The 19762-nt window shown below is 47.2% G+C and overlaps 1 protein-coding gene across 3 annotated transcripts in view; it reads right to left on the minus strand.

Moving 5' to 3' along the window:
* AMER2 (APC membrane recruitment protein 2) overlaps positions 1-19762 on the minus strand; it is a 75587-nt gene that overhangs the window by 19875 nt on the left and 35950 nt on the right. Inside the window, exon 3 of one of the 3 annotated variants that reach the window (XM_079903424.1) lies at positions 2785-3019. The exons of the other annotated variants lie outside the window; for them this stretch is intronic. The gene's annotated coding sequence lies outside the window, so the exon portion shown is untranslated. The remainder of the gene's footprint in view (positions 1-2784; positions 3020-19762) is intronic. 3 annotated transcript variants of the gene reach the window in all.

A 19762-nucleotide genomic window follows, 5' to 3' on the forward strand; every position in this document is an offset into this window, starting at 1 on the left:
ACAGCAAAGATCAATAAAACTAAAACCTGGTTCTTTGAGAAGATAAACAAAATTGATAAACCTGTAGCCAGACTCATCAAGAAAAAATGGGAGAGGATGCAAATCAATAAAATTAGAAATGAAAAAGGAGAAATCGGGGCTTCCCTGGTGGTGCAGTGGTTGAGAGTCCACCTGCCGATGCAGGGGACGCGGGTTCGTGCCCCGGTCCAGGAAGATCCCACATGCCGCGGAGCAGCTGCGCCCAGGAGCCATGGCCACTGAGCCTGCACGTCCAGAGCCTGTGCTCCGCAACGGGAGAGGCCACAACAGTGAAAGGCCCACGTACCGCAAAAAAAAAAAAAAAAAAAGAAAAAGGAGAAATCACAACTGACACTGCAGAAATACAGAGGATTATAAGAGACTACTACAAACAACTATATGCCAATAAAATGGACAACCATGAAGAAATGGACAAATTCTTGGAAAGGTACAATTTTCCAAGACTGAACCAGGAAGAATTAGAAAATATAAACAGACCTATCACAGGTAATGAAATTGAAACTGTAATTAAAAATCTTCCAACAAACAAAAGTCCAGGACCAGATGGCTTCACAGGCGAATTCTATCAAACATTTACAGAAGAGCTAACACCGAGCCTTCTCAAACTCTTCCAAAAAATTGCAGAGGGAGAAACACTCCCAAATTCATTCTACAAAACCACCATCGCCCTGATACCAAAACCAGGAAAAGATATCACAAAAAAAGAAAATTATAGACCAATATCACTGATGAACATAGATGCAAAAATCCTGAACAAAATACTAGCAAACAGAATCCAACAACACATTAAAAGGATCATATACCATGATCAACATCAAGTGGGATTTATCCCAGGGATGCAAGGATTCTTCAATATATGCAAATCAATCAATGTGATACACCACATTAACAAATTAAGGAATAAAAACCATATGATCATCTCAATAGATGCAGAAAAAGCTTTTGACAAAATTCAACACCCATTTATGATAAAAACTCTCCAGAAAATGGGCATAGAGGGAACTACCTCAACATAATAAAGGCCATATATGACAAACCCACAGCAAGCATCACACTCAATGGTGAAAAACTGAAAGCATTTCCACTAGGATCAGGAACAAGACAAGGATGTCCACTCTCGCCACTCTTATTCAACATAGTTTTGGAATTCCTAGCCATGGCAATCAGAAAAGAAAAAGAAATAAAAGGAATACAAATTGGAAAAGAAAAAGTAAAACTGTCACTGTTTGAGGATGACATGATACTGTACATAGAAAATCCTAAAGATGCCACCTGAAAACTACTAGAACTAATCAATGAATTTGGTAAGGTTGCAGGATACAAAATTAATGCACAGAAATCTCTGGCATTCCTATACACCAACAACAAAAAATCAGAAGAAGAAATTAAGGAAACACTCCCATTTACCATTGCAACAAAAGGAATAAAACACCTCGGAATAAACCCGCCTAAGGAGGCAAAAGACTTGTACTCAGAAAACTGTAAAACAATGATGGAAGAAATCAAAGATGACATAAACAGATGGAGAAATATACCATGTTCTTGGATTGGAAGAAACAATATTGTGAAAATGGCTATACTACCAAAGCAATCTACAGATTCAATGCAATCCCCATCAAACTACCAATGGCATTCTTCACAGAATTAGAACAGAACATTTTACAATTCGTATGGAAACACAAAATACCCCAAATAGCCAAAGCAATCTTGAGAAATAAAAATGGAGTTGGAGGAATCAGGCTCCCTGACTTCAAACTATACCACAAAGCTACAGTAATCAAGACAGTATGGTACTGTCACAAAAACAGAAATATAGATCAATGGTACAGGATAGAATGCCCAGAGATACACGCATGCACATATGGGCACCTAATTTACGACAAAGGAGGCAAGAACATATAATGGAGAAAAGGCAGCCTCTTCAATAAGTGGTGCTGGGAAAACTGGATAGCTACATGTAAAAGAATGAAATTAGAGAACTCCCTAACACCATACACAAAAATACACAAAAAAATAAACTCCAAATGGATTAAAGACCTAAATGTAAGACCAGACACTATAAAACTCTTAGAGGAAAACATAGGAAAAACACTCTTTGACATAAAGCACAGCAAGATTTTTTTTGACCCACCTCTTAGAGTAACGGAAATAAAAATAAACAAATGGGACTTAAACTTAAAAGCTTTTGCACAGCAAAGGAAACCATAAACCAGATAAAAAGACAACACTCAGAATGGGAGAAAATATTTGCGAATGAAACAGCAGACAAAGGATTAACCTCCAAAATATACAAACAGCTCATGGAGCTCAATATCAAAAAAACAAACAATCCAATTAAAAAATGGGTGAAAGACCTAAATAGATATTTCACCAAGGAAGACATACAGATGGCCAAGAGGCCCATGAAAAGATGCTCAACATCACTAATTATTAGAAAAATGCAAATCAAAACTACAATGAGGTATCACCTCATGCCAGTCAGAATGGCCATCATCAAAAAATCTAGAAACAATAAATGCTGGAAAGGGTGTGGTGAAAAGGGAACCCAACTACACTGTTGGTGGGAATGTGAACTGATACGACCACTATGGAAAACAGTATGGAGGTTCCTTAGAAAACTAAAAATAGAACTACCATATGACCCAGCAATCCCACTACTGGGCATATACCCTGAGAAAACCATAGTTCAAAAAGAGACAGTGTTCACTGCAGCACTATTTACTGTAGCTAGGACATGGAACCAACCTAAATGTCCATTGACAGATGAATGGATAAAGAAAATGTGGCACATGGGGCTTCCCTGGTGGCACAGTGGTTGAGAGTCTGCCTGCCGATGCAGGGGACACGGGTTCGTGGCCCGGTCCAGGAGGATCCCACATGCCGCGGAGCAGCTGGGCCCATGAGCCATGGCCGCTGAGCCTGCATGTCCGGAGCCGGTGCGCTGCAGCGGGAGAGGCCACAACAGTGAGAGGCCCGCGTACTGCAAAAAAAAAAAAAAAAAAAAAAATGTGGCATATATATACAATGGAATATTACTTAGCCATAAAAAGAAACGAAACTGAGTTATTTGTAGTGAGGTGGATGGACCTAGAGTCTGTCATACAGAGTGAAGTAAGTCAGAAAGAGAAAAATAAATACCATATGCTAATGCATATATATGGAATCTAAAAAAAAAAAAAAGGTACTGATGATCCTAGTTACAGGGCAGGAATAAAGACATAGACATAGAGAATGGACTTGAGGACATGGGGTGGGAGGAGGAAGCTGGGGCGAAGTGAGAGTAGCATGGACATATATACACTACCAAATGTAAATAGTTGGCTGGTGGGAAGCAGCAGCATAGCACAGGGAGATCAGCTCAGTGCTTTGCGATGACCTAGAGGGGTGGGATAGGGAGGGTGGGAGGGAGGCTCAAGAGGGAGGGGATATGGGGACATAGGTATGCATATGGCTGATTCACTTTGGTGTACAACAGAAACTAACACAGTATTGTGAAGCACTTATGCTCCAATAAAGATCTATTTAAAAAATCGTTTGACAATAGATGTTAGGGTTTACGTCTGGACTCTGGATTCAATCTCGTTGATCTATGTGTCTATCCTATGCCAGTTTTATACTGTCTTGATTACTGGGTCTTTAAAGTAAGTTTTGAAATTGGGAAGTGTGAGTTCTCCAACTTTGTTCTTCTTTTTCAAGATTATTTTGGTCATTCTGGGTCCCTTGCATTTCCATTTTAGAATCATCTTGTCAATGTCTGCCCCCCAAAAAAGGTAGCTGGGATTTTTATAGGAGTCATGTTTAATCTGTAGATCAATTCGTGGAATATTGCCATGTTGACAGTATTAAGTCATCCCATCCATTAACATGGGATGTCTTCTCTTTTATTTAGGTCTTCTTTAAATTCTTTCAGCAATGTACTGTATATTTCAGGGTACAAATCTTACACTATTTTGTAAATTTATTCTTACATATTTTATTCTTTTTATGCAACTGTAGCGAAATTGTTTTCTTAATTTCACTTGCAGATTTTTAAGAGCTCGTACACAGAAATACAATTTATTTTTGCATATTCATCTTGTATCCAACATAGGTATATACATTTGTTGAAAGTAATCGAATCTTGCATATAAGATACATGCACTTCACTTCATAAAGTTTACCTCAGTAAAAAAATATTAACATACGGTTTTAAGGCAAATAAAAAGTACTGGTTATTTTTAGAATGAGATTGTTTTAATAACTGGAAATACTAAAGTTTTATGTAATCGGATTGGCTCCTCACAGAAAGGAGGGGGTGATGTTCAACAGAGCACAGCTAAGGGCTGTTAATGGAAAAATCAAGCCGTTCAATACTGATTCTCCAAAGAGTTAAGATGACTCACTACATCAGTAACCATGGTGATAGAAGATAGCATAGGCTATTACTTGCATTACCCTGACATTTACTTTGTCGGAGGAATCTCACAATCAAAAAGGCATTTATTTCCCTTTAGAAAAATACATACCGTCTCTCTGTCAAATGTTCACTGAATTTGCCTCTGTCATAATCAGTGAGCCCCCGAGTCCCAGCATCTTTGTGCTCAGTACTCCTCTCTCTACTGCTCACATCTCGAGGCACCTTGGGGATGAGTAGAGAACCTGCTGTCCCTCCACCCATGTCACAAATGCTGAGACTCTGCCATCTGGTACTTATTGAGAGAAGTTTCAGCTGTCCATCAAGAATAAGGCTTTTTTTTAACACAGCGTTGTAGATCAACTATACATCAATAAATTTTTTAAAGAAAGAGGGCTCTTTGGGGGCAGATCTTGTGGAAATATAACAACTACTCACAAGGTTTCCTAACTATTGAGATAGGTGGGTCCGTTTCTTACTATAGGAAAATATACATTCTATTTCTTCTAGAGATCTCGTGACACTAGAAAATCTGATGAACCCTTAGTACCTATGGGACGCTTCCTGTACCTTCCAGAGTTTACAAGGAAAGCTTCAAGAACAGAACCTCCTGGAGACATTGGCCTTTGTGCTTTTGTAGCCGAAATTAAAGGAAAGCAGACCAGATGGGATAAAATGGGCTCCACAGACCATGAACACTTTCTCACTGCCAGGATGATTCATCTTCAAAGTTCTTAGGCCTCAGCAGACCTTAGTCTAAGAAAATCCTTTGCGAAACCAGCCAACGTTGATTTAAGACAATCTGTTGATCTTTAGTCTCCTAATGTGAGCTGCTATCACGTAAATAATCTGGGTATTCCTGAGATGATTACAAATAATCACCCTTCGAGTACATTCTACAAAAAAATGGCATTAACATTTGTTGAGTGACTACATTCCATGCATTGTTCTGGTGCTTTTATACATAATCCTCAGCTGAGTGAAATTCGATAATAATGAAAGAAAATATTCACTTTACCTGCCAAGTCAATTCAATAAATTTGTGTTCATTAAACAGACTACTAAAACATTGTTCATATACACCTATTCCAATATTTTTTCTTAATATTATTTTAAGCTTTCCAAAAATTACCATCAAGACATAAAACCCAATTGCAGTTCATCCTTCTCGTTCTCCCACTGAAGGACGAGAGAAGAAAATTCCGTATCTGTCATCTAAAATCTATTAGTAACTACTTTGGCTAAGCCTTGAAACTAAGATGCCGCAGATCAATTACACAGGAGTGAGCTGACATTGGCTTCCTGCCAGTGGTAATGTGCCCTGATAGGAAGCATTGCTTTTCTGAATGCAGTTATGGAAAATACAGCATTCACCTTTGCAGGGATCTGAGACATGAATCTAAAAGTAAAAGCTGTATGTTCCAAATGAGAACGTAGGTTTGGGAAGTCGGTGGAAGTCCTATATTTCCTTGGTGTGGTGTCTCTTCAGCTGGCTTGTCTGGATGTGCTGAAGCAGAAAGAGTGTGCTCTCTTTCTTCTGGTAGAGCTGAGCAGAAGTCAGGGGAGGAAGTAAATCCTTAATCCTCTCACAATGCCTCCAGAAAAAGAAATACTGAAATGTTAAACCTGAAAGAGCCCTCGGAAGCCATGTCACCCACGGCCCTTATTTTTACAGACAAGGAAATGAAATGGACGCAAAGGCTGCAGGGGACTTTGGCTGAAGCTTCTGGATCCTTCGTCATCCCTGCTTTTCTGTCTGTCATTTAGAAACGATGCCCGGAAGTTTTGCTGGTGGGACTGGAACTTGGGTCCTTTGCAATTGAGACAAAACAAATGCAGAAATGATTTTCTCATGTGTGTGTATGTTTTGGGTTGGTATGTTTTTATGTGTGTATATGTTCCTATGCATACGAATGATAACAAAATAGCACGGAACACACAGAGGGTCGCTGACAGTAAGAGTTAGCGGAGTCCGTTCCAAAGAACAACTGATCATCCCCACTGTGGCCCTCTAAGGAGTTTCAGGTACATCCAGACTAATGGGCATTGTCCCTACTGCAATTTCCATCACTCAGGACCATGTACTAAGGTAAGGTGCCCTCTGCTTCACAGTGAGCTTCAGGATTTGCCAGCTACAAACAGCTGGATGGAGACCAGCTGCTTTAAAAATACCACTGAGCTAAGGTACAGACCTCCAAGGCAGCAGCCATCTGCAATCTTTTATTTTATTTATTTATTTGTTTGTTTCTTTATTTAGGCTGCATTGGGTCTTCGTTGCTGTGCGCAGGCTTTCTCTAGTTGCGGCGAGCGGGGGCTACTCTTCGTTGCGGTGCGCGGGCTTCTCATTGCGGTGGCTTCTCTTGTTGCGGAGCATGGGCTCTAGGCGTGCGGGCTTCAGTAGTTGTGGCACACGGGCTCCGTAGTTGTGGCTCATGGGCTCTAGAGCACAGGCTCAGTAGTTGTGGCACACGGGCGTAGTTGCTCCGCGGCATGTGGGATCTTCCCGGCCCGGGGCTCGAACCCATGTCCCCTGCATTGGCAGGCAGATTCTTAAACCACTGCGCCACCAGGGAAGCCCCTGCAATCTTAATATAAAATGAAATTGGGCTTAAAAGAACTTTCCTGTTAGGTGAATTATGATCTATATCTGTATACCAGATATTTATGGTGGATATATATCTCTTAAATATTCTTAAAGTAGAAAAGTGTGTTAAACTATAAATATATGTATTTACATATATACATGCTTATATAGGCAAATTTCTTGAAGACACCTTGCATTTCTTTTTGAATAATAATTAGTTTATACTTCAGCCTATTTACATTAACAAGAAGAGCATATACAATCCCACATAATGATGTCTTTCTGGGAATAAAATTAACTCTTATACTGGCAATAAAACAACTAAGTTCAGTCTTTCCTTGTGTAAGAAAAAGACTGGTGTCCTTTCTGAGACGCACCAAAATACAGAAAACCCCTCTCCCCAAAAGTTTACATTTGCTAGGATATTTCCAAAATTCCAGTTTTCCAGCTGTTGTAGCAAAAGCAGATTTCTAAGCAGTAGACCTCATTCACTATTGAAGCCATGAATTTCGACAGCATATGCAATATGTCCTTTCTGGAAATTGGGAAATCACAGGAAATGTGTTTTTCCCTATTTCTCACATTTTGTGATTCAGTAATATTGAGTGAAAGGCTTATCTGTTATTATTATTCTATATCTAGTGATTGTTTTCATTGGCGTTGAGTAGTCATGCAGGTTCCAAGACTATGGGCCGAGAGTGTCTCACTGCTGCCATCATCTGGACACTCCATTCTCTGCAATATTGACCAGACGGTTTTAAAACTCAAATTACCTCTGAATAATTAATCTCACTTATTGGAAAAGTCAACAGGGCTACATTTGTGGCTTCAGGGTGTTTATGGGGGAAAGGCTTGGCTTGCTGAAATATGGAAGGAAAATCACACAGGATTGATCATAGAATAGAAGGCACCATTCCTGCTCTGTCCTATAAATGACTACTGTAGCTCATGGGAGAACCCATCTTGATATAAAAGCACCTTCCTATCTTCTCCCTTCCCTACGGCCACTTAAATCAGAAATGGGATCAGAGTTCTCCAAATCATTTCCCGTGCTGCCTCTGCTTCTGTTTCCAAGTACAGGAGCTGAAACAGCCCTGTGTCCGGCAGCCACAAGGGGGAATGTGCTCTTTGCCTGAAGGCTGCTTCAACTCCTGGTGACACTGATGGGACTGGAGAACTGGTCTCCCACCTGATTCTCAGGATGTCAGGCTGCCTGATAGGGTTCTGTTGTTGAAATCATCATCATCTCCATCTCTGTCAGCACCTTCGTCATCAGCGGTGCTTCTTCCTCCTCCCTCTGTGCAGGTTAGAGCCCACGTCGGGAGAGCTCACTAGGTAAGCGCTCTGTGCCCTACTTCAGCGGTCAGCTCTGACCGTCCCCTCCTCCACACGGCCTGCCTAACTCAGTGACAGCACAGGAGACGTTCTCAGAGGCCCAGTCCATAGTCACCAATCCACCTGGTAAAGCCTCAGCCTTTACTGAAGGCAGATCCTTCAAAGGTAAGTCCTGGATGTAAATCCCATATTAGAAGGTTGCACAAGAGAGAACTTGCTGTGGAAATAAACAGAGAACTGCTTCTTGACCAATCAAGTCATCATTTCCAAAGCTCAGAACCTCAGTGATTGAATTCCAAGGGGGTGGAAATGTGTGAGATGGGCAGTTTGCTTTCTGTCCTCACTCCATCTCCTCATACAGCCTAGTCTCAACGTCTTTCTAACCACACACACTCACGCTCACACACGCTCACACACTCACTCCTCTCTCCTCTGCCTTGAGCCGAATGCACGAGTTCTCAAAAGACACCCAAAGATTTTTAAGAGAAAACTGAAATTTTTGAAGGAGAAAACCTGAAAATAAAAAATATTTATGGGGCTTCCCTGGTGGTGCAGTGATTGAGAGTCCGCCTGCCGATGCAGGGGACACGGGTTCGTGCCCCGGTCCGGGAAGATCCCACATGCCGCGGAGCGGCTGGGCCCGTGAGCCATGGCCGCTGAGCCTGCGCGTTCGGAGCCTGTGCTCCGCAGCGGGAGAGGCCACAACAGTGAGAGGCCCGCGTACCGCAAAAAAAAAAAACCTATTTCTGGAAGTTCCATAGGTGGATTAGCAGGGGTAGAGACCGTAACAGGGAGAAGCCTGTGTTCTACTACAAGTTCATCACTAAAGGGATGTTGCCTAGAAGCTTAAATTACACGTAACGGCCCGACTCTGGGACCTCTGCCGCCAGGTAATGAGCATTAAGCTAAAACACCTTTGTTTAGCTCCCAGGGAACATCCTGACTAGGCCCGGGTAGGAATGACCTCAGGAAGGAAGAAATAACACATCCCCTCCGGAGTCTGGCCCGAACCAGGACTTTACTCCCTCCTCTTTTAGTATAAAAGAAGCCTGAATTCTAACTCGGGGAAGATGGTTCTTTGAGACACAAGCCCACCGTCCTCTTGGTCTGCTGGATTTCCGAATGAAGTCACTATTCCTTGTCCCAGCACCTTGTCTCTCAATTTACTGGCCTGTGTGTGGCAAGCAGCGTCAGCTTGGACTCGATAACAGGACCAGGTAGATGTGTCTTTTCCTTCTAACCAGCACCCATCAACCTGTTCAGAAGGGTTACTCTGTGCCGTCACATTGTCATACACTGGGGATGAGACACTGCCCCTGACATCCGGTCACTCACCGTCTAATGAGGGCTTGCAAACTAGCAGACTCTCTCTTCATCATTTCTGCCAACAAATATTTACCAATTGATAACCGATCCTTGCCAAACATGAACTCATGCGAGGGCCGGGATCCTTGCAGCAATTTTGTTTCCAGAAAGGAAAATGCAGATGTGATGAGACATTGGAAGGAAGGATTTACAGCACAAAAATGCTAAGATAAAATCAAAAATGATGTACGGTTATAACGCTAGGTGGCTAGGAGATGGGGTGCCTGGGACGGAAACAGAGAAGCCAGCAGAGCTAGGAGGATGACAGTTCACCTGGAAACACAATGATTTAAAAAGACAGGGAGACACGGTGTAACTGACCTTTAGACACAAGGGACTGGGTTTGGGTCAAGCGGGCAGGGTCAGACTAGAGAGGGTATTTGGGAAAATCTGTACGAAGGTGAATTAAAGCGGTGGGAGATGAGATAGGAAGAGACACACCATGATTTTAACGGTGGCAAAGTCATTTCCTCCAGACACCCCTGGTCAGTGGGCAACAAGCCGGGAAAAGCATGTCAGACACCAAAGCTCGGGGCCAAACCTTCCTTCTGAGCCAGGGGACGAGTGTGAGTCTGGAGAAGGGCGTGGGTATGGAAGGCAGGGAGAGTGAGTTGAATCCTGGCAAAACTGGGGCATCTCACATCCTAACCCAGCTCAGGCTGGGGCGGGAGGGGGGAGGGGAGGGGAGGGGAGGCTGGTGGGGGCCGGATTGCAGCACCTGCTGTCCTGAGCCCCCCGCCCGAAGCGGCTTTGCTTCGTCTTCCCTTTGCAGCCCTTAACTCGTGACGGCCTCATCCGCAGCCGCGAGTCGAGGCCTTGGAGCCCCTAAGACTGAAAGCATCGCGGTGCCACATAAATGCACAAGTGCTCAGCCACACAAGACGCAGAGGCAGGTACGTGGGAATCAAAATGGCCCTTTTCTATATTTCTACTGCCCAGTCGGGCCTTTGGTGAATGCTTTGCACTTCTGGGCCTCGGTTTTGCTGGTGCCGAGTCCCATCTGCCTCCTGGAAATCCCAACATCTCTCCTCTCCTGCCTGGCGCCATCCCTCTCGTTTGCCTTGTGCATCTGCAGGTCTCGATTGGTCCAGCCCACTGCCCCAGGCTGGCTGCCGAGCTTTCTCAGTGGGTCGAGGATGTGGGAGGTGGTATCTGTTTCCATCCAGGGCCATCAGTGCCGGCTGAACGCCCTGCAGCGCCCCCAGGTGCCCTCTGCCGGGAAGAGCTGCCCCCCTCCCCCTGCCGTAGCTGGCTTGGCCTCCGGGGCCCACACAGTCTGGAGCCCGCTTGCCGGGGCTGCAGAGCCCCCCGCTCGGTGGACCGCAATGTCCTCGCCCCTCCCTCATCTCTGAAGCAGGCCCAGCACCGCCCCCGCCCGGCGGGCCTTTGTCCCTCCGCTACCTGATACACCTTCTTGGTCTGGACTCCTCAGAAAAGTCCCATATTCTCAGTGAAATGCCCCAGAAGAGCCGCCAGTCGACAAGTTCTATGTCAGGTTGAGTCCTTTCAGGAAGACTCTGTTCCTACAAAGGCTGATGATCTCATTTCAGCAAAATTTATGAAGTGCAACTTGTCAGCGGAACTTAGAAGGCCACAGGTCTATGGGCATGTCTAGATGTACGTTTAGAAATCACAAAGCAGACAGTTTGACCCCATCTTAGTGAGGGGAAGCAACAGCAGAGCAGACAGAGCCCCACATTAGGGATTCGAACCCCAATCCTGCAATTAGGGGGCTCTGCACCTGCCGAGGGCCTTCCCGTGCCTCTGCACCTTCAGCCAAAAGTACGGCGTTGGGCCAGATGTTTCCCTCAGGTTCCTTTAGGTTCTGCCACACTGGGATTTTTAAAAAATCACTCCCTTCTGCTGTGAAGTGATTAAGCAGTCCAGAACCCCCACGTTCCTGTGGCCATCGGTATTTGAGGTGTTAGCAGTGGAAACACTGGTTCTCCCCTCTGACCGTCTTTGCAGATAACCCTGTATTTTATAGAGCTGTCAAAGCAGCAAGAGGCTTTGCTGGAGCTGGGGCAGCTGCTGCTTCCCTCTGTGCCAGGTCACAGTGCTCTAGGTGCCCCCGCGGCCCCTGACTTCACACGGTCAGAACTGTATTTTTGTTTATCAGCCAGAGGTGATGGAGATTCCGCAGTGGCGCGCCCTCACTTCGGAGGAAGCGTTTTTCTATTCTATCCAGGCTCTTTCCCCAGCAAACTCCCCAGGCAGATTTCGAAAGGAGACGTTGAGAGGAATAGCAGTCCTGCAATGAATCCCAGGCCCAGGTGAGGGCGTCTGCTGTAGCTCACACAACGCCCAGTCCCCAGAACCACGGGGAGGGCGCCTCAGGCACCGATGGGCAACAACCTCTAGTCCAAGTACAGCCGAGGGCACGACCACTTGCTTCCCCTCCACGCGGTCCACCCGGTTCCCACGCAGGGCCAGCTCCGGGGCCAAACTCTGACACCAAGACTCCCTCAGAACTGGCTCATCCCCACCCACTTCTCTGGGGACACCACCCACCCTCTAGAGGCTCTCTCCCTCAGGGCCTGCAGAAGGCACACCTTTCTCTAGGTGAGAAATAAACCCCACAGGGCTAAGTTCCGCTTCTCTAAAAGTGACCTACATACTCAGGATTTTGGTACCAGTGATTCGACATCTGAATAAGATTTGAAAAGCTCATTGACAAAGCTCAACAAAATACATCACAGGTCCTGTTTAAGGTCCTGCTGTACTTCATCTATTCCTTTCTCTCCCTCTTCTTAAGATCATTTATTCACTCAACAAACATTTACTGAGCCCTTCCTTTGTGTCAGACACTGAGCTTTCAAAGACAGAGTTATTTATGCGGGAGAGACAGGTGTGCAAATGAATGACACCACGAAGGTCTGGCTGTGTCCCTGGCACCACTGGGCAGAATGGTGCCGAGGACTGCCTGCCTTTGGGTGCCCGGCTCCCGCACTGCAATTCTGGAGAGATTACTATTCCATTTTACAGAGGACGAAACTGAGGCCCAAAGAGGTGTATCCACTCAGTACACATCCTCAAGGTAGAGACGGGTAAAGTCGGGTTTGCCCTTTGGACCACATCTGACACTGCCTCTGGACGCTCTCCAGGCAGGCTGCTGAGGACCACAAGGCAGCTGGACCCCCTCCACCTGCCCAGGAATCAAAGCAGAGCAAGGAGAGGAACCCAGTGTATCTGGGCTGGAACTCAGGGGCCGTGGCTCCTGCACTAGGAAACACCACTTGGGCAACGAGTTCCTCAGAAACTCTGTCCAGTTCTTATATTATACAAAAAGCAAAGGAAACAAAGAAAACCCCCCAAGTTCTTGCAGTAAATGACCCATTCGTTCATTCCAGGGATAGTCAGTTATTGAGCCCTGGTGTTGGGAAAAGAGGGATTAATAAAATGTGGCCGCGGTCACGCAGAAGATGATGCAGATCACCTGTGTGGACATGGCAGCCCGGCTTGTCCACAGGCATCGTTCTGCACCTCAAGGCGGGGCCTGGTCCACCACCACCCCAACCCGTGCCCCAGCCCTCAGGTGGCCCCAGGGCTCTGGCTAGGACCCCAGCCCTCTGACGACAATCCCTCATGCCCCCCAACCCCTGGCTCTCCAGGCCCTGGTCCCAGCATTCCTAGCAGATAAAGGAAACAGCCCCTAGAACTCAGCATCGTCACCTCCAATCTGAGGTGGCACTTAGGGGACAGGGCGGGAAGGAGGGAGGCCTCTGGAGGGACCGGCCGTCCCGCTGTTATCAACTCCCCCAGTGCAAACCAGGAGCATCACGTGGCAGACGGCGTCCCAGGGGACATCAAGGTGAGCGGGGGAGGGCATGGGACGTGTGCTCCCTGGGGGCTGGGTCACCTCTGCCCGTCTCCTGAGCTGAAAAGGTGAAGGTGATGGTCGGGTGGGAGCTGGCAGGGAAAAAGGACGGGGAAGCAAGACCAGTGGGGCCGGCGACCTGCATGGCAGCCCCTCCTCACTCCAGGCCTCAGTTCATCCCCTCTGCAGGGCCGTGGCCCCTAGACCCTCCCTCTGAGCACTCCAGTCTACAGGACCCCTCCTCCCACACCTGCCGTGTTCATTGGCGTAACTGTCACCAGCCTCTCGCTGCTGGCCGGGCACCCTCTGCTCCCCTGTTGCTCTCACCATGGCACAGCTCCAGCTCTCCAGCTGGGATACAGGCCTGTCCACTCAGCATCCAGATGTGCACAGGTGTCAACTCTGATGTGTGTCTGTAGGAATGATTTCCCCGCACATTTGCACAGCCGGAAGCCTCTAGGAGTTTTCCTCTGGAAGAGGGCAGGGGCCAGGCAGACTTCAGAGTCAGACAACACATTCAGCATATTCATGAGGCTTAGACAACACAGCCTAGAGTCTCTGACCTCCCAGTGGAGTCTCAGGCTGGAAGTGACAAACCCCAGGCCAGGAAAGCAGGTCATGGGCGTCCTGTGCTCGGGACATTAGAATATGGCGCTTAAGGGGCCATGCTTGACTCATCCTGCATCTGTAACAGTCTAGTCGGTACTCAGAAGTCCTGATGTGTTAGCGAGAGCGGGAGATGACATCACTTTTAAGGTGAGACCATGTGAAAAAAGTCAAAGAGTGCAGGCTCTCAGGGAGACCATTGCCAGACCAGGGACTCACAGCCCCTCTTAGGAACATACCTGTCTTCACGGCCTGAACTCTGGGACTTGTTTTTTGCAAGAGCTGTTGGGGGATGTTTGCCACGGGCTCGGGGCTGCCATGGTTCTGTGGCTTCAGTAACAGCGGGCCACGTGGGAGAACAGCCTTGCCCACTAAACAAATCCGCGTTTCCCTGTCCATCAGAACACCTGGGGTCCTTTCACACAACTCATGGTGGCAAGCTTCTGTCTCATCTTAGCTCCAGAAAGAAACAAACTCAATCAAATGCAGGTAATTCAGTTCAAACAGAGAGAGTAAGGCTGACGGGACACCAAAATGTCACGTTTATCACAGACAAGGCCATTACTGGAGGATGGGGCTTATGGCCGTGGAAGAGTGGGCATCCTCGTGTCGGACCCCGGAATGAGGGCGCTGTGCCCACCCTGTCCAGCTAGGGCCACCCCGGGAAACCTGAAGCCTGCAGGGGCCCTGCAGGACATGTCCCACCTGGGAGCCAGCCCTGAGAGGAGAGGGGGTGGAGCTGCGTCACCCACGTCACCATCAGGACCAGAGTGGGGGCCGAGGCTCAAACTAAGGCGCTTCCTTCACCAAGAACAAGGCATCCCACGTGAGGAAAACCTTCATCCCAGCATGTGGTGTGCAGGCTTCACAAGTAAGGCAAGTCTCACCACGAAACGCAGAACTTAACTTCTCGGTCCAACCAACCTCTTTCCCTTGGTGCTAAAGAAGGATGGAGGGGCAGGTTCTCAGACGTCAACTGACCAAGACGGCAGGGGCCACTCTGAACAAAGGAGTTTCTCTTTATTTTTTAATTTTATTGGAGCATAGTTGATTTACAATGTTGTGTTAATTTCTACTGTACGGCAAAGTGACTCAGTTATACATATATATACACACATATCCTTTTTCGTATTCTCTTCCATTATGGCTCATTCCAGGATATTGAATATAGTTTCCTGTGCTCTACAGTAGGACCTTGTTTATCCATTCTGTATATACCAGTTTGCATCTGCAAATCCCAAACTCCCAATCCTTCCCTGCTCCATTCCCTGCCTTGGCAACCACGGGTCTGTTCTCTAGGTCTGTGAGTCTGTTTTGTTTCATAGGTAGGTTCATTTGTGTTGTATTTTACATTGCACATATCAGTGATATCATACGGTATTTGTCTTTTTCTTTCTGACTTACTTCACTTAGTATGATAATCTCTAGGTCCATCCATGTTGCTGCAAATGGCATTATTTCATACTTTTTTATGGCTGAGTAATATCCCATTGTATATATGTACCACATCTTCTTTATCTGTTCCTCCATCTATGGACATTCAGGTTAGTTCCATGTCTTGACTATTGTGAATAGTGCTGCTATGAACATTGGGGTGCTTGTATCTTTTTGAATTAGAGTTTTGTCCAGATATATGCCCAGGAGTGGGATTGCTGGATCATCTGGTGGTTCTATTTTTAGTTTTCTGAGGAACATCCATTCTGTTCCCCATAGTGGCTGCACCCGTTTACCAAACCCATTCCCTTTGGGTTTCTCTTTGGAGATACTTTTCTTTTACTCATATGCCCTACAAGCCATCATCTGAACCCTGCTCCCTAAAGAAAAAGAGAGAACTTGAATTTTGACAAGTACCTTAGAAACACCAGTGTCAATGGATGGCGCTGGGCACCCCGGTTTAGTGAGTGATGGAAGGGTTTAGTGGGAAGCCCACCAGACCAGAAGGGCTGAGTCCTGGTCTTGGCTGTGTCTGTGTGTCTGTGTCTGTATGTGTGTGTGTGTCTGTGTGTGTCTATGTGTGTGTGTGTCTGTGTGTGTGTGTGTGTGTGTGTGTGTGTGTGTGTGTGGCGGGCCAGTTCCTCCACCTCTGGAGCCAGTGGTTCTCAAACTTGAATGTGCTGACGTATCACCTGGAGAGTTTATTAAAAATGCAAATTCCGGAGCCCCATCCCAGAGCTTCTGACTGAGATCAGGAAGCCGATTTTTAAACAAATGCTCCCATGTGATTCCAAGGCGGATGGTCTCTGGGCCATAATTTGAGGAAAACTGAGATTGGTTTCTCATGGGTTAACTTAGAATCAGACCTTCCCTGTGTCTCTCCTGGGGCCTCAGTGGGGACGAAGGAGCCAGTCTCTGTAACATCACATGGGAAACGTGCTCCTGCACCTGCAGGATCGTTGTGTAATTAAAACCCCATTTTTCCCCACGAAACCTTTTGTATCCTCCACCAGAATGGTCTAGAATCTTCCCTGGGTGTGCAGAGCACGCTTCCCAAGGGGCTGGCTGGGGGGCAGGATCCACACCAGACCTCATTTCTGCTCTTCCCAAACTTCCCATCACACGACACCCACATCATCTGTGTTTTCCTTTCCTTTAGTTCCACCTCGAATCTACTCTCTCGTCTACACTCCCGCATGTCAGCCAGTGAACAGGCTGAAATAAATGTTTGCAGAATGGACAGGTCCACGATCAAACAAGATACTGACCAGGAGGGTCACTGATGTGACAGCTAATTCCTGAAGCTGTGTGGGGTCCGGGTGGGGATGGAGACCAACCGTAAAACGCCCCTAAGAGACCTTGACCCTGACAAAGTATCGGTGGCACTGGGGCTACCTACACTGGAACTTTGGAATACAATGTCATGTTATTGTGCTTTGAGAATTGCCATTTTCCCATTAAAAAAATACATTCAAAGAGTCTTCTTTCTGTTAATAACACTCTTTTCTGCTACTTTGTGGCTGGGATGCTGGTTAGTTAGTACCAGCACACAGAGAGGCCTTATGGTCCCACATTCCTGGATATGGGGGGGAGTTTTAGCCTAGAGAACTGTGATATTCGCATAAATTCATGGGATATCTGCGGCTTGGGCATCTTGGGGCAAAACTGAGGTGTGACTTGTGTCCAAGTCGCTCACGTGGGGTGGGGATGCTTTCACACTCTCCTCACACGTTTGCCGAACGCAGACTGCACACGGCGGGTGTAACAGAGCCAGGAAGGTGAGCGTCCCGGGGGAGCAAGCCTACGGCATAAGGCTCCGTTGTGTTGTGTCTATTCTGGGAAAAAAATGACTCTCTTCACAGTGGCTTGAGATCGGAGGATGGCTCTGAAACTCTATTCGCACGAGATGCTCCCACGGCAGGATGTGTGGCCTGAGTCACGGGGAGCCGGGGAGGCGGATGGAGCGATGCCCCGAGCTGGGATGCTCTGTGGGTGCAGGGTCCACCTTCCCGGCTGCCGCGTAGGACAGCTGTGCAAAGGGAGGGGAAGGATGCCGCACGCGGGCTGCACCTCGGGGGCTGAAGGAGACTTGAAACTAAAAGGCCAGAGCGGACACAAAATTTTGTTGAGAAGAGGATGTGGGGGTGGCGTGTCCTCCAGTTCCTCGCGTCTCAGAGTTGCCAAAACCTGGGTGCTTGTTACACGTGCGGAATCCCAGGTCTGAGCCGGATCCATAAAACTCAAATATGCGTTTCAGCAAGAGCTCCAGGTGGCTCCTATGCACATAACAGCTCCAGCGGTGCTGGTTCAAATCTGGGAAGAAGGCACGGCCAGGGATGGAGACAAGGATGGGAGGGGAGGGACCACGCAAGCCAGCCGAGGAGACGCTGGTGGAGAGGATGCCTGGAGACTGAGGGCATCTGGAGCTGAGTCGCCTCTTCCTGCTTTTTCTGGGATCCGCCCCTGTCTGAAACCATCTGTCTCCATAACTCTGACAACAGCTAACACTTCTATGGTGCCAGACACACTTCCGGGACCTTCACGTGTATCAACTCATTTGATCCTCGTGACAGCTGTAAGGTGGTGATTACTATTACCTCCATCTCGCAGGATGAGAAAACCAAGAGGCTGAGGTGACGTGGCTCTCCATGTGCACACAGCCAGCCAGCCCCAGACCAGGATTCAAACCGACATCCCGATGCTGTAGCCTTCACCACCGTGTGCTGAGGCTGCGTAGGAGCTTAAGCTGTTCATATTTGCTTTTTGTTCTCCTTGGAGTGTTTTGTTTGTTAATATTAACATCCTAAGTCTACTGCTCTGAGGGGGAAGGGGACAGGACAGGTGTGTCCTGGACCGGTTCTTCCTCCAGCCTCTTGGCCTCCCACATCTCATGGTGATGTGAGAGCTGGCCAGCCAGGGGGTCGATTCAGCCCCCCGTGTGTTTTGCTTCACCAGAGGTGTTTTAAAAGCCAGACATCTGCACACAAAAACCTCCCTGCTCACATCTGCTGCCGCAGCCCTCCACAGTCCTCCCCCCTCCCGGCTCCCTGACGTCCTACGCCTGGGAGGCCGCTTCGCGTGCTCACATCTGCTGTCTCCACCTCCACAGGGCATCTCCCCCACCCCCTAGTCTCCTCTGACCTACAAGCTCACAGAGCCGTGTCTCCTAGTCACCCGTGTTCCCCTCCAAGCCCAGCGCGGGGCCCAGAGCGGGGGAGAAGCCAGATCAATGCTTCCTGCTCTGGGCACCTGCTCTGGGCATCCATGGGAGGGGCAGGGCCCCAGAGGAGTGGCCTGGAAGTGAGGGCCAAGGAATCGACGCGAGAATCCCAGACTCACAGAGGAGGCTTGCAGAAAATGACTGTAAATTATGGTGATCCAAAGACAAATCCTGACTTCAGAGCGAGCAGCTGGGAAATCCCTCTCCTCTTTGAATCACACCCCATGCATCTTCCGTGGAACCTTGCCATGGTATCTCAAGTAGCTGATTTCTTAATAAGCAAATTCACGTGCTACGGTATCGGTCTCTCTCCTTCACGCACCATCTGTCCTTTTGCGTCTCTACCAATGGATCCCTTCTGAGACATGCAAAGGTTTTGAAGTGGGATGAATGTGCTCAAAAGTGCTCCACCGCCAAGAGGACTGTTCTGTTCCCACCCTCACCAGTGCCAGAAAAGACCTTGTTACCTGTTCTCTGCTTTTCCAAATTGTGAGCACTCATGACTCAGGCACTCAATGCTAAAATTGACTTTTCAAGGGAATGTAGTCATGATCTCTGAAAGGATAACACCAGTAAAGCTGGTTCCACTGTGATTCACTGCTAGAAAGACCAAAGTCTCCACATTTTCCACCTGTCAATTGGATTCTGGAATACAGCTATGATAGTAAAAGATTTAATACTATTGGCCGCTAGTAGCTAAGTTCAAAAAACAAATCTCCATTTAAGTAAGTGATTGTTAGAAAAGGGAACCCTCATACACTGTTGGTGGCAAGGTAAATTAGTGCAGCCACTGTGGAAAACAGTACGGAGGTTCCTCGAAAAACTAAAAATAGAACTACCATATGATCCAGCAATACCACTCCTGGGTATATATCTGGAAAAAATGAAAATGCTAATTCAAAAAGATAGATTCACCCCACTGTTCACGGCAGCATTATTTACAATTCCCAAGATACGGAAGCAACCGAA

Source organism: Stenella coeruleoalba, assembly GCF_951394435.1.
Source record: "Stenella coeruleoalba genome assembly, chromosome: 18".
NCBI lineage: Eukaryota > Metazoa > Chordata > Mammalia > Artiodactyla > Delphinidae > Stenella > Stenella coeruleoalba.